Source organism: Pezoporus occidentalis, unplaced genomic scaffold (genome assembly GCF_034315485.1).
Source record: "Pezoporus occidentalis ecotype Australia unplaced genomic scaffold, CSIRO_AGI_Poc_V1 ctg118, whole genome shotgun sequence".
Taxonomy (NCBI): Eukaryota; Metazoa; Chordata; class Aves; order Psittaciformes; family Psittacidae; genus Pezoporus; species Pezoporus occidentalis.
The window spans coordinates 4,471,804-4,483,992 of NW_026912972.1; the positions used below are offsets into that span (position 1 = coordinate 4,471,804).

Sequence of the window (12,189 nt, forward strand, 5' to 3'; positions counted from 1 at the left end):
ACAGGCACTTCAATTGCATATTGTTTGTCTTCTCTGTTCTCAGCCAGCCTTTGCAACTACAGTCATTTAATGGCACTGTCTTTGTTTTCACCTACAGCCACAAACTTTGAGAGCATAATGAACTCTGCTGTTAAGAAGAAAGAAATATTCAAGGGATGTTGATGGCTATCCTGCATCATACACAAGTCTCCACATCAGATTTCACCCTGGGTTCCCTCGCCTTTCTTGTTCACATGCTTGCTGAATGTGGCAGGCTTTCTCATTCTTTGGCAAAGCAAAGCATAAATAAGTAAATGGAAAATTTTTTCAAAGTATTTGGCACTTTTCCTAAAAATTACAGCAAAAGAGATAGCAGGGATAAACCATAATCCAGCTCACTGCAAAAGCATGAACTTGAAGTTAAATCCTTTCCCTCCAGTTAATACAAGTTCCTTCCACTTTTTTCCCAGTCCAGCACAACACCTTGTGGGAAGAAAGAGACAGGCAGCCACAAAAGCTTCTACCTATAAACACAAAGCTAAGGGCGCATGTTCACCAGACCACACAGCAATTTTTTTTTTGTTGGTTTTTTTTTTCCCTTTTTTTGTTTTCCCCTTTCTTTCAGAGCACCAACCAGCTGATCCTGAATCACACTTTATCCTGAGCGTCGAAATTGAATACAATTACTGTTAATGTCTCCTAAGTGCTAATTAAAGTGCAGTTCTCTGTTAAACAGCATTTTGGCAAGTTTTCAGTACCAAAATATTTCCTTCACCCACAAATTAGTGTAGTTACAAACCAGAAGTTGGAAGATCCACCTAAGAAAACTATTCCTAGTATTTCAGCCTCTGTCATGGAAATCTGTTTCCCTCGAAAGTGAGATCTGGGGGGGGAAATAAAACCCTCTTGTCTTGCTGAGAGACTTGATCCCCAGGTGGGGTATAAACTAAAGCATTGGTCATCTTTTCCTTAAGCAAGCTAGAGTACAATTCCCTCTCCAGAACAAAATTCCTTCTGTACAGCACACCAGGGAGCAAGCAGCAGGACCGTGCTCCTCTGTCTCCTCCACTGTCTGCTGTCCTAGGTCATTGCTTATTTTATCTGTGGCCTCAGAAAATCAGGCTGGCCACTGTCACCAAGGGTTTGTGGTCTCCAGCTAGAGGTTAGCCTTTACTGGCAGCAGCCATGCACCACCAGTTCCTCCCTGCTGCCCCCGGAGATGCAGAAAAAGCAAGCCTGATCCCTCCAACCCTCCTGTGCCTCTTCCCCAATCTGTCTTCTCTCGCCAGCAGCACACAAAGCTCTGGCCCAGCTTCAAGACACTCATCCTTGAGGAGGCAAAATTCAAATCTGCCACCCCCAAGGAGCCTTCGGGTGGCTCTGTGGGTGGACGCAGCAAAGGACATTTGCGGCTAATGCGGACACAATGTGTTCCCTAACCAAGCTCCCCTGATAACAGGTGGCAGGTGGTGCATTAGCTCTCCCAGGGTCTGCTTCAGAATCCCTATCCAGAACACAATATAATGCAGTATTCAAAGCCTGGATAATGTGTCTGTCTGTACCCCAGGAGACAGAGAAATTAAGAAATTTCTACTTCCCTCTGGAGAATGAGACAGAGCTCTAACTACTGCAGCACAATGACGGGCACCTATGGCACAACCTTCTGCATATTGTCTTGTCCATGGTCAGTGACACCATCTATTTTAATCATGAACTTCTCCTAGGCAGTGGATTAATGACATTGCTAATTGGCAGCTAAAGACAAATAGAAAATGAGCCAGCTACTCACAAGTTTTGAACCTGGGAATCTTATTCTTACAGATCTCAAGACTCAGATGTGAATGTTTCTACCCTATTAAAAACACTCACTAATGGTGAGTGGAACATAGTTAATTTTAATATCTGGAATGACAAATCAGTGTTTTGTAAACTGAAAATTAAGGAAGTGGGGGGAGGGAGAACGCTTCCATCTTTACAGACTTTGAAAATTCAAGGTAAGGAATGCTAAAAGCTGGGAACAATGAGCCCTGACTCTTGCTCAGTCTAAGAGCACTCTGGTAGCAAAATGGTCCTTAAAGAGGGTGTCTACACCTCTCCAGAAGCGTAGTGAGGCTTGAATGCATGTTTAAATATACTTTCCTCCTGGAACAGCGTAAAGGGGTGAAAAGAAAACTTCATCTTTGAGTTTCTGTTGCTGGTAATTTGGCTTTTAATTAACGAGGCTTTTCAAGTCCATTTTGGCTTAATTGTGAGCTATTAAATGTGTAAACAAGGGAGCATGGGCAAACCTTCCCTTTTTCAAAAGGCATGCATACAAAGGGTGAGAATGCCAGCTGAGCAGTGGCAAAACCAGACAAGGAATCTGCTCTGTTGCTGCCTCATAGCCACAAAGCACTTGGCAAACAGGTTGACATTAAGACCTAAATTGGCTGCAAATTATATTTAATTCCTGAGAAACTAACAGGCTTCCCCTTCTGCTGCTGCGATACAGGTATCCCTCAAAAGTTGTGTAGGTGTGATGCTGAGGAATAAGGAGATTCAGGGCTGCTCAAGGTACTGGAAGCTGGTAACCCTGATCTTCAGGAGAAAGGAAGACGCCCACAGGTGTTAAGAGACAACACTGCCCTAACAACACTGTAATGGAAACTGTTTCAGTTGGGGCTTAGAAAGATGTATTTCAAGGAAACCTGTTCTGCTTTCACAGTAGATTGAGGCTTTCTGGAGACTTACAGTGAAGCTGTAGCTGGATGGAACAAATGAGGGTGAACGTCACCTGCAAAGAAAGGGGAATTACCCAGCTCCTTTCTAGAACCAAGCAACAAAAGCCTAGAGCAGGGCCTCTTGCATTACACATGGATGTCCCCGATGCTGGGTGTCAAATTTGTTTATCACAAGCTGCCAAAGTTTTAGCTTTTGTCTGCTGAGCAAGCACAAATCTTAGATGGTGACACCATGTTGCCAGGGTGACCCCGGCAGGCTTATGTCCATTTGTAACAGTTAAATCAAACCAAACATTTTATAACTAATGAAAAGAAGGAGAGAAGGGAAAGATTTAGGAGCTTTGTGCCAGGTCCTTTTCTGCATGCTACAAACGGGATTCTTCATGCCCACATGGAGGTGGTTAATGCGCCAGAAATACAGTGAGAAGTGATCAGCTTATTTAGGCATCCTTCAAAATTCTTAGTTTTCACATTGAAGAGTCTCAGTTTAAGCCTGCTACCTCTCTGAAGTCAATTTAAACTCTCGCTAAATGCAAGAGAATACTTATTTCATATCTTCTGGAGGTGGTGTGTGCAGTAAGTGTAGACTAACAGGTTTGTTACACCCAAGATTAGTTTAAATCAGGATGCAGCTGCATAGCTAAGCCGAGCTCCAGTCAGGTTTTAGCTGACACAAACTGTGGTTGCTATCCTCTCACTCCCCACCCTACTTCCATCTTTTATACTGGAAGTTCTTATGGAACTGGGTGGTAAACCACCCTGGTTGAAAATTAACCTTCCTGAGAAAAATCAACCATTTTCAGCTGGATCAGGCCCTGACCAGGCATACTATACCATTACAAGAACCAGCTTTGGCTGATGTGGAGCAACACACTGGCTGTCACCTCATGTTTTCAGTAGCAACACTTTTAAAATACCAGGCAGCTTCTCCCAACCCAGCTGTCCATGGCCAGACACAAGGACTGAAGACTGCAGCAGTTAAACCTATGAAACAACTTTTATGCTCAAATGACTATACAAGCTTATAGAAATACTAAATAGTTACAGTTGGAAGGGCTCTGATTTAAGCATCCCAGCAACTGCAGCATTAAGACCTGAAATTTCTTTTCTATCAGAAGACTAAATTCAGACGGTTTCAATGAATTTCGAGTTGCATACAGTGAGGCATCTGCTGAAGTCCAAAGGATGACAGCCTGAGTAAAAACTACCTTGGTGTAAGTAAAGATGGCAGAATTTGCTCTGGATGCCCAGCCTTTAAGGCATGGCTGTTTGCTCACCACAAGTCACAAATGCTGCTTACCTCTAAAGTGGCAAGAGTAAGAACTCCTAATTAACTATACATGATGGCTCAGTGTTGCAAGATTCCTCTCCAGAAGGACCTCAGGCCAAATTTCACTCATAAATGCATCTATGCAACTTGTACTTGCACAAGTGAGAGTCATGTATTCATATCCCAGGGTAGGAAAAGCAGTACTGATGACCCAATCTCCCCCTCCTTTTTTGCCTATATTTACAAAGTAATGATGGTGCAACAGGGTATTGTGCTTAATGCAGTAGATGGTTTCTGTTGATTCCCTATAGATGCGATGAGGACTCCTCACCCCCACTCCTCCCTTCCCATTCATAATGTCAGAACCTGCTTCCTGCATAAGATGAGGGGAACGCAGCAGCACTCAGCTCTTAGCTGCTGTCCCCTATACTGATGCTCAAGCTAAGCCAGTTATTAGGCTTGGACTCATGGGTTTTCCTTATGGTCAGATTAGGAGAAACTGTTGGATACTTATTTGTTCTGTTACTTTACAGGCTGTTTTGATGCGGTGAGAGGGAGTAGGGCTTTTTCATCTCCTTATTATGTTTCATGAAACATGCTTCTCTGAGCAAATGCCACCTAGCAAACTTTCTGCCTTTAGGCGACATCTTATCAGCCCCTGCTCCCCTGCTGCAAACCCTAATCACTAAGTCTTTGTCTTAATGACTCCTCAGGCCTTACAGAAGGGCAGATGATGTTGGGGAGAGGGGGTTGTCTGTGTTGTATAGCAGGTGTTCTCCAGGGCCCCTTTTCATTGTAAACTTCCCATTTCACAGTTCCCATGAGCTGCATGAGGCAGGGTTTGGGGACGTGGGTGGTCTTTGACAACCCTTTCCCTTGCCGATCTAAAGCAAGTCTCTTACTGTCTGCAGCACATACATTAAATACTGTCAGTCTCCTCTCCTACCACAGCTCTTTTTTACTTCAAGAGTTATTTCTGATGCAACTGGAAAGCAGAGAGAGGAAGAAAAAATAAAATCGGGCTCAGTCCTGTAGTGAAACACACTGTCTCTCAAAACATTAAACCAGGAACACCTTTTTATTTTTAGGACTGGTTCAAATTCTAATAAGGGAGCAGAAAAAACATATACTCATTAAGCAATGACACAACATTCACCTCTAAGTGGGTCTTCTAAGAGGCTGCTGAGAGTACAGTACCCAAAACTAGAAGTTTGTAATGGAAAATGCTGACAAACTACAGCTATATATGGATCATCTCTTATAAACAAAAATAAAGTGATTTATAACATCCATTTAAAGTGACCAAAACCTCATTGCTCACTCATTGTCATCTCTGCTTCTTAAAAAGTGCATGACTTCCTAAAATGCTTTCCAATGTATGCAAAGAATAGTAATTAGAACAGTAATGATTATTTCATTTATAAGGAACTTGCCATTAGGGATCTGCACTATATTTGAAAATGCACCTGAAAAAGTTGTTGGAAGCCAATGGAACGATTTCTCTGTGTCTGGACCAGGCACTTTGCTTCATTTTTTGGCATTTTACCACTAGAGACATTATTTTAAATAAGTGAAAGGCTTTCATTACAAAGTTACACCTTTGGATCATTCACAGCTTTCAGGAAAAGATGTGTTTTTTTTTTAATTATATAAATCATCTTAATGCAACCTGACCCAGCCATGTCCTCCTCCTCCTCTAAAGGAGGAACCTCCCTAACTCATCAACCCATGGAAAATTATAGGATAAGCACCTGCCACAAAAATATTTTCTGTCATCATCACTACACTGTAAAAAGGTGATTAACAACAAAACCTGTTTCATTCACTCAAGTAAAAGCCTTGTCTGCACCCTTGGATGTGAAGGACGGGCAAATCCCCAGGTATAGGACTATTGCTGCCCTTGATGACTGCAAACATCAGAGCATAGGGACTCCTCAGCACACACTTCACAGGCACTGCTGTGTTGGACTCTGCTGTGACTAAAAGAAGAAAAAGGGAAAGCAGCTTTGCCTAACCACAGTACGACTGCATAAAGCTAAAGGAAAACTCTGAAAAGCCACTGTATTTGTAAATGCTGAGTTCTGTCAGCATGGTGCTGTTTTGAAACATTTTTACTTAAGACAGCTGAAAAAGTGTATTTCTTTTTTTTTTCTTTACTGATTTCAGATGGCCAGTGGGAATCAGGATTTGGGATCTGGGATCTAGAAAGACCCACTCACAGATGAATCACATTCACACTACTTAATTCAGCACATTAATGCAAGCACAAAATTTCACCTCCATCTGAAGATGCACATGAAAGAGCTACTCCAAGAATCAGACACTGATGGTATAAAGGATGGCAGAGTCTGGTTTAGTCCCTTAACTTTTCCAAATTTAAAGGATAGAACAGTTTATAATCATCTTCCACTCTCAGAAGTCACTTCAAGAATATAAATCTGTTTAAACCCCAAATTTCATATACAAAAAACAGGGGGAGTGTATCTCTGTTGCCTCCTTCCCACAACTTAAAACACACCAGCTATTAAAGCAGCAAGACATTTAAATGACTATTCATTCTGATTTGTTTTTTAAAAGCAGTGCTAGGCTTTCACCTGTATCATTATTATGTAGGCAGTGACAGATGGCAATGGAAAAATATAAAATAACTCTTAGAGTATTAACTTTTTTCAGTACCGTATGTGTCAGATTCTTTAGCATAAATAAATGGCATTACACAGTCTCATTAAATCTATACATCTGTGTAGTAGCTTGCAATTTATGGATATTTTCTGACACAATGTTCAAACCAACAGGTTTAGCTCACATGTTTCTTTTCTCACTATGCCATCTCTAAGTCACCAGAAAAGCAAACAAAAGCAAAGCCCTACAGTAAATATTCCTGAAGAATTCTATGAGAAGATTTGCTATTCATCAGCTACACATATTTAAGGGAATGAGAAGGAAAGAGGGTGGTGGGATCATGGAAGAAAGAGGCTGGAGAGAGTTGGCAAGTAAAGCAGATAATTAGGCACCTAAAAATTTACATATCTAACAAGTGAGGAATGTTTCTTCAAGTTAGATTAAAACAGTAAGAATGGGCACATACACACATACAGTTTCTCGTATCAATCACTAAAACACCAAAAGCACCCACCACATTTCCCCCCGCTAAGAGTGCTGAGCACATACCTCCATCAACCGCTAAACCAAGAAAGGACATGGGACTGCAGGACTAAACCCCAGACTGAAGCATTTCAGACTGCTGAGGTGGTCATGGGATGCACCATCAGTAAAAGACGCTGCGAGTGGTTTTGAGCACCACTCGGTATTATTCCAGGAAGGTCAAGAAGGAGACATAACAGATTCATAGACTGAAGCATCTCATACTTCCTCAGGGGATACATGTAGCCCTCTCCTGAAAACACCCCATAACCTTAGCTACTGTGGAAACTGCACGTTCAGCCACCATGTACAGCCATGCACACAGCCTCTCTGATGGATGGCAGAACTACTTCATTTGTTTGTCTTTTTCATTTGTGAAGCTTCATTTGTGAAGCAGTGCATGTCCTTTGTTTTATTAAGGGGCTGAAGCTGGGCAGCATCAAGGAAGGTCATTATTTGCCTTGTTCTACCTTCTGCAGTCCAAGTTACACAGGGACACTGCTCCTTCTGGGACACAGGACCAAGAGAGCTGGCTTGTACACACAAACCAGCTCCTGGAAGCTCTCTCACCTTCATTCATCTTTGAGCAGGAGAGCAGGGCAGGTGCAGGGACCTTGTAGTTGCCACAGTCTGTTCCTGTTACAGAATCTCTTTTTGGGCAACAAGTTGTCTTTAGGAGCCCTCCTTTTAAGACAGCACCCTCATGCAACAATATGCAGCACCATTCACTGTTACTAAACATAAATTAAAGATAAAAATCCATAAACATGGCCACTATCAAAGAACAAGTGCCTGCCAAGTATATTCCCAATTACTGTGTTTCAGAAGGTGCCTCCTTTTTTAAACTCCCAAGATATTACCTTTGGAGATGTTCTCCAAAGAGCTCCAACAAATCTGGAGAGCTGTTAATACCTCCAGACTATGACAGAACAACAATAAACTCTCCTGCCTGAACATCAAGTCACATCTTACAGACAAACTCAAACCTCCCATTGGAAAGCTTAAATCTGGCATTAGCAGCAACTTGTGCACGTCACCCTTTTGTCTCCTTGGGTAAAGGATCTGTTGGGAGCTATTTACGTACTGGCTCTTTTCCTCTAGGAGGAGCTGGTATCTCTGTCTAAAATTAAGATGGGTTGACACTTCCTACGATGAGGCCCTGTTTTTTACTTGCTTATCACTTTGCCAAAATCAATTTAGGCTGAAATTTATAGGCAATATTTTAATTTGTGTATGTGCGTGAAACTGCAAATCAAAACAGTTCAACTGGCTCTGATAAAGAGGTTGGAGAAACCACCACCACTGGTTCTTAGCATTCAAGTAAGTCTGCTTTTTTAGGGATCTGCACCTACAGTCTCTTTCAAGTGCTCTTTCCTTGCAGCAATCCCAATTGGGGTACCTGCTGCCAAACAGAACAAGCAACATCCGAGTTGCACTTGCCTTTCCCCTCATGAAAAAGAGCCAGCAAGCCCAAGAGATCTCTGACCATGCCCCAGATTTCACCTCATGGGCACACTTCTTCTAATGTGTCCTTTCAAGAGAAGGGGCACCCAGACACAAAACATCACTGACGTGCCTTATTTTGGTTTTGAGGATGGGTCATGCGCATTTAAAAATCATTACTCACTGCAATGAAAAGAAGGAAAAAACAAACAACAAAAAAACCCAAAAATAAAAAAAAGAAAGAATTTGGCATCCTAAGAGCCTCACTAAAGCTCTTTAAAGTGCATAATTCCATCTCCGTACTGTACACAGCACACAGTCTCTGAGGGATAATTATCCATGGATTGGAAGCCAGTGTGAATATACACACAGTCAGTCAATACAATGTTGCGCTTGCTGTTGCTTTTCTCTATTTTTTTTAATCAATTTTAATTGTTGTGGATCTATTTCTGCTAATAAAAGAGAGTGAACTGATTCTGGTCGGATAGATTTCTGGATACGGAAAATGAGTGAGCAAAACATGTGAGAGTACTTACTGTATTACCAGAAATATTTATAAATGGCTCTTCCCTCTCTTGGCTGGCAGAATATCAAAGCACTGAGGAAGCAGCACGGATGACTTCTGAAGGGATGGAGAAAGCTTAAGTCCACTCCTTCATCATCAATCTGGGAAAGCAATGTCACAGAGCTCCACCAGAAGCCCAGACTGGAACTGCTCTAACAGCAACATTGCCCCTCTTGTCAAAGGGCTAATGCTATTCTGAGCACAAACATTGTTAGAAAGGATCACAAATGAGCCTCTTCAGGGAATATATAATGTGTCTACTGGATTATGACAACATATGAACTGGAGACCCGAGTTTTTTTCTAATTCAGATGTGATTCCCAGGACTGTCAGTCATTCCAGCTGAGGACAATCATATTTTCTGAAAGCTTGATGCCTATGTACACCAAGACCAACCTAGACTTTTTGGGCTTGACAGTAGTGCAGCCTTCTCTACAAAACACAGCACTATCACAGTGCATTAGGTGTATTTATATCAGCAAAATAAAAATGTGGAGACAAGTACATTTTCAAGAGGCACATGGAAAATCATCTGTATCCTTGTGTGAGAACTTGGCTGAGAAAGAAAAGACTGCATGACAAGCTTCTGCAAACAGGGTTTCTGCAGAGGTACACACACATAGCTATACTGGGATGCAGACTTCTAGCACAGACATGTGCTTTTGCATAACTTGTACATGCAGACAGACTAACGACACTTTCTAGAATTGGATTAACCAAGTACTCTGAACTTTGTCTAACATCACGATTTGGTTCCACATATCACACTCGAGTTAACACAAAGGCACACAGGCCAAACTATGCTCTGCAGATTTATTTACCTGGGGAGAAACAAGCACCCTGTTGGGCTGCTGTGCTCCCAGCTGTCCCCATGCACAGCCTGCTGTTCATTCCCATCAGGGGGAAACTACAAGAAGGTGCACCAATTCCCAAGTTACCTTGTGCATGTGAAAACGCCTGGGGAGTCCTGATTCAGTGCAATACTTAAGCAATCCCTGATCTTTAATGTTAAAGTCAACAGGACTTCAGCACATACATAGGTAATTACATGAATTCATCATCGGGGCTGAGCAAGCATGTTCCAGCTCACAAAAAGCAATGAAAGGACAATGTGCAGGAAGAACGAAAAGCCTTCAGGAAAGGATTAGTAGTGTCACAAGTTAAACATCTCCTCCCTGATGACATACAGGATAGGGTCAACCGTGCAGACAAGTGAGAACGTCGTAGCATGAAGTTAGAAATCGTAATAGCCGGCTCAAACTACTGCCTATAGTAGCTTTTCATATAACAAATGCAGAATACTGATGTACAATAAGCAATAGTTTAATAGCTCTCCTGAATAGAGGAGGTAGAGATTTTTCAGTGTTTAACTGCAGATCTTTTCTATTCCAGATCTCCTACTTGACTGTTTTAACTTGCCTGGCAGATTTAAGTGTAAGAAATAACAATAAATTTCTCTCTGTTATCAACCTCTGAAACTCTGCAACTCTTGCTTTATGGTTCTAAAAATCATAATCTAGGAGGGCTATAACCCAATAACGATAATGCTGTTAGTCTCCTGAATTACAACAAATAATGTAGAAGGACCCGAGCGACAACTCTGCCCCTCTAGCTTAAAAATAGATAACAGGGGTTTGGTGACAATCTAAAGACATTTTGGTTATGTAGTACTAAGTAACCTACCACTACTTATAAGAAATCTTCATCTTTGGGGAGAAAAAAATAATAAAAGCATTATTTAAAAAACCGCCTTAGTCCACATCAAATATACAAGTTCTGCAGACGATTATGTCTTCTCATAAGCACAGGAAATATCAAGAATTTGCAGTAGCTCGTTTGAGTTCCCTCACTCACAGTAAGCAGAAAGTAGTTCAGCACCTGCTGAAATAATTGCCAAGCAAGGAAAAGATACAGATATAAAATAAATTTATTGGCTGTCTAGCAGACTTTACATTCAATTTTCTCTTGTCACATTCTCATCAAGTGTATGTACCCGCACAACTCTAGCTGCAAAGGTTACGATCAGAACCATGTCAGATTCAACTACCCTGGTGCCAGATTTGACCTGAGGGTTTCAGGAAGGCATTATGCATACTCCCAGGTAGGGCACAGAATTTTGTATATCACATGTAATGCTTCATTTGTCTGCTTCCATGTGCATAGGGGATCCATTGACTTCTTGTAATGTTCCTGAGCATTATTCATGCATATATGCTACACAGTCTTTGCAGAAAGTGACCTGTTCACATAAGCAATGCCTCATTACTGCTCTGTTGTCAAGTTTCTGGCCTGAGGCTTTGGGATCACTGGCTTCCCTAAAGATATCATCAACAGAAGATTCTCACTCGAGGGTAAGAAAAACGCATCTACCATGAGGCAGAGTCTGAGATGCCTAAAGCTTGGAGATTTATTTTAGGCAGCTGCATCCCGCACACATGGAGGTGGAATATTCCAGTCTCCAACCTTCCGTTCTAGTGGGAGCGTAAGGAAAATAAGAGTCTTTGCACTGACTACCAAAGACAAAATGAAAGAAATAATCATATAGGGCAAATAGAAATGTTTCATTTGCTACGAAAATAATTTGAGTTGACTCGAAATGTCTACTTGAAAAAAAAGAAAATAAACATTTGTGAAGTTCTATAACCTCTGTCTTTCAAGTGCTGGCCCTTTGGAGCTGAAATACATCATTTTGAAACAAACATGGAAATATTTTCTACTTTCAAACATCAAAGGCTATTTCAACGTTGCTGAAGTGTTTTGTCCCCCAACATTTTCATCTAACTTGACTCAAATTTCATTCTGGTCCCACTCACACGCTGCCTTTTTGGACAAATGTATTACTTGTCATTTCCACCTAACAGTTTCCACAGCAAGCTCATTCCCAGCAGGCTGTAAGGATGCAAACCAGTCTCAAGCTTGTCTCCTGCATCAGGAACTACAGAAGCATTGAACTCATTTGAATCAAGGAAGTTCTGAAACAGGTGCTGTTTAAAAATAACTAAAGACAAATCTAAAAAATAAAAAAGCAAACATTTGAAACCTCTGTATGATCCAGCTGAAAAATAACC

At 41.5% G+C, this 12,189-nt stretch overlaps 1 protein-coding gene across 10 annotated transcripts in view; it reads right to left on the reverse strand.

The window, feature by feature from the left end:
- The window catches only part of IKZF2 (IKAROS family zinc finger 2), a 120,994-nt gene that overhangs the window by 62,327 nt on the left and 46,478 nt on the right, over window positions 1–12,189 (reverse strand). Inside the window, exon 2 of one of the 10 annotated variants that reach the window (XM_062603282.1) lies at window positions 9,093–9,222. The exons of the other annotated variants lie outside the window; for them this stretch is intronic. The gene's annotated coding sequence lies outside the window, so the exon portion shown is untranslated. The remainder of the gene's footprint in view (window positions 1–9,092; window positions 9,223–12,189) is intronic. 10 annotated transcript variants of the gene reach the window in all.